The sequence below is a fragment of the Orycteropus afer genome, unplaced genomic scaffold (assembly GCF_000298275.1).
Source record: "Orycteropus afer afer isolate SDZICR_OR568_19922 unplaced genomic scaffold, OryAfe1.0 scaffold00601, whole genome shotgun sequence".
NCBI lineage: Eukaryota > Metazoa > Chordata > Mammalia > Tubulidentata > Orycteropodidae > Orycteropus > Orycteropus afer.
This window is the reverse complement of record NW_006922188.1, coordinates 1,030,221-1,033,731: the sequence shown is the minus strand read 5'-3', so window position 1 is coordinate 1,033,731 and position 3,511 is coordinate 1,030,221.

Here is a 3,511-nt window from a genome sequence, read left to right as displayed (position 1 = left end):
ATATTAATTTGAGACTTGCTAATTTTTCAGTTATTCTTCAATCTTTCTTGATAAATTTAAAACTAAAATCTACAGTGGAAAAATTGTATTTTGCTCATGGCATAGGTTCTAAAATGAGCCTCCAATGCCATTGAGTCAGTTCTGACTTACAGCAATCCTATAGCACAGAGGAGAATTGCCCAGAGGGTTTCCAAGGCTTTCAATCTTTATGGAAGCAGACTGTCTCATCCTTCTCTTGCAGAGCAGCTGGTGAGTTCGAACCGCCAATCTTCCTGGTTAACAGTCTAATCCTTTAACTACGGTGTCAGCAGAGCTTCTAAATTGAGCCTAGAATGTATAAATTATATTTAATTCAAATTTTCTATGAAAATTCTTTAGGGAGGGGCACGACAGTGAAGGTTACTACCAACTTTACTAAGTTCAGTGCGGTCAATTTATCTCTAGCTTTGGAAGAGATCTCTCTCCTCATCTGAGTCTGTGTGTGTTTGTGTTTGGGCTCATATTTTGCAAAGAATACCTCTTTTTCATACCAAAACCCATACTCCGTGCAGAGAAATGTTCGCACTATGAGAAGCACATTGTCACTGAAAGTGAAAGAGGAACAACAGATTGAAATCTTCTCAGGCTCATTTTGTGAGTGGAATGGTAAGTTGAATCACCTGTACTACGTACATTTCTACTTTTCCTCTTTCTTTCTCTCTAAGCTGAGTATATATAATTGTATATGTATAAACTACATAGTCTTAAATATTGTGACCGTACTGAAAAATTTTGTTAAAAATAGCAGGTAGCATAAATCCATTCTGTAAATTCTATGGTCTGTGTATCTGTCTATCATTTCTCTCTTGTCTGTATCTTGTATATATATCCTATTCATCCATGCATGCATAATTTTATGTGAATGTGTGGTGTATATATATATGTATATATATGCCTATATGTTTGTTTATATATGCATGTATGTGTGTGTAGAGAGAGAAAAAGAGAGAGAGAGACAGAGTAAGGGAGACTTGGTTGTGCAATGGTTAAGCACTCAGCAGCTAATGGAAAGTTTGGCAATTCTACTCCATCGACAGCTCCACAGGAGAAAAGACCCGGCAATCTGTTCCTGTAAAGATTACAGCCTAGGAAACCCGATAGGGCAGTTCCACTCCATCATATATGGTATGAGTTGGAATCAACTTGACGGTACACAGCAACAACAACGTGTACATATACATATACATACATACATACACATATATAAATACACATATATATGTAAATACACACATACATACTTAGAGAGGTGTGTCTATTGAGAGAGAAAGATAGGTAGATAGACTTATCTGATTTAACTGAAATGATGTTCACTGTGTGTTAAAAGTGATTATTTCTAGTTGACAGGATGATCTGGGTCTCTCTCTTTTTTTTTTTTACTGGGTTCTTTTGTATTTCTGTATTGTTGGAAATAGTTTTATGAGAATAAATAATTTTATAAAAACAATAGTTACTATTTTCTAATGTCCACACATAAATATTTAATGCAAAATGAATTCCTAATGTGTTATGCCATTGTATCTAAGGGCAGACCTGTACAAAAGTAGAATTTTGTGCTTAGACACCAGGGAGCTGGCCAAGCTGACCTAGAGAAGTGGGGCTCGTATCTTTTTCTCTGCACTCCATCTCTCTAGGATGTCTCTGTTGGTTTCTCCTATTGAGCTGGTTATCATTTCCTGGAGATTCATAGCTCTTGTTTGTTCCTCAACTACAGTCCTTGAGGGGACCCACTCCCACTAGGGAACACTCACTGTCTTCTTGACGTGCTCAGCTTTCTTACTCATTTGTCCTCTTGCTTTCTCCTTCCTCTTTGTTTTTATGCTGCTTTCTGTCTTTCTCTTCCTTGCCTTCCCTCCACTTCTCCTTGCTCTCTGTGATGTCCTGTACTCCATGCTCTGAGTATCATTTTTCCTTTGTGGATTTTCCTTCTCCTGGGGTGGGAATCTTCATTGTGCTCTCAAGAAAGCCTGTTATTTTGTTGAGACAGGGTATATAGGGTTTTATATAGTGACTATGCCACCAGAGTCGGACTCCTCCCCAAAAGCACATTCTCTATCCTTGTTCCCAAGAATAGTTGAAAGCATTTTCAGTGGAAGCTATGGGACATGGGAATCAAGGCAGGCAGGCTGTGTGCTGGTCCAATGACCAGTGGCAGTGAAGTGGCCAGCAGGGATACACTGAATGCTATTACTTTAGCTCACTATATGCAGGTACATTTGCAGAGACATTTCTACATGCCTCCTCCATTTAATGCTGAATCTCAGTCTGTTGTTGACACAGTCCTCTGCCCGTTATTATTGAGATTTCCCAGTGGAAGTCTCACGTGTGCTCATAACCCACTCTGCCATTCTTTTTTTCTGGACTCTCATTAGTGTATGCTGCCCAAGAAGCCCCTTGAGAGAAAGGCATCATGACTGCTGCTGGCAGTCCCTCTATGCAAAGGGTAATGACAAGCAATTTCCCTGGAATGATTGCCAGAGTCCAGGGCAAAAAGGGCCAGGTTTGAGACAGACATCATGCTGTGGTCCTATTTTCCTTGCCTGTCCTCTTAGGCACTTGTGCAAAGACCCACTTCCTAAGTCTCTTTTAGTAAAAAAAATAAGCAAACCAATCTTCTTCATGCAAATCAGTTCAGAGAGGCTATTCACCCAGTCATTACATGTGATCAGACCTGCCTGAATCCCTGTTCATACTGTACTGAATTTTTTCAATGCAGAGGAAGTTAATTGCTATAGATCATATCCAAACTCTTTTGAAAATCAATAGCAAGCATTTAGGTTTGAATGACCTGGAAAACACTATTCATGCCCATCTGACTATTTTAAATATTATAACCACTGAGGTGCAATTAACCTAAACAACAAAAAGGTGAAACGAAGGCATTCGTTATTTTAACTACTTTTCCTTTTATCATTTTTATTTATTTATTTTTTTAAGTGTGAGAGTAAATTGGTGGAAAACTTTGTTTGTCTGGAAATGTTTTGGTTTCACCTTCATTATTGAAATGTAATTTATTTGGGCATGGAATTCTAGGTTGACAGTTATATACTTCAGTACTTTGAAGATAGTATTCTACAGTCGGCTGACTTCTATTGCTGTTGAGAAGTAATCTGTTGATCCAATTATTAGTCTTTTATAAATAGTTTTTCTTTTTTTCTTGCAGGTTTTAAGATCTTCTGTTTGTCTTTAGAATAATGCAGTTTGTCCATGTTAGGTTTAGACATGTCTATCCTGTTATTTGCCAAGTTTCCTGAATCTGAGGATTGGTGTTTCTTCTGGAAAATTCACAAACATTGTGTCTCTAAAATATTGTCCCTATCTCTGTATCAGTTCTCCAGAGAAACAGAACCAATAGGCTATAGATATAGGTACAGAAATTGATTTATTTAAGTTATGAAGAAGAATGTGGCATCAGGATTGGAGGAAGACTCGTTAACAACCTGTGATATGCTGACAACACAACCTTGCTTGC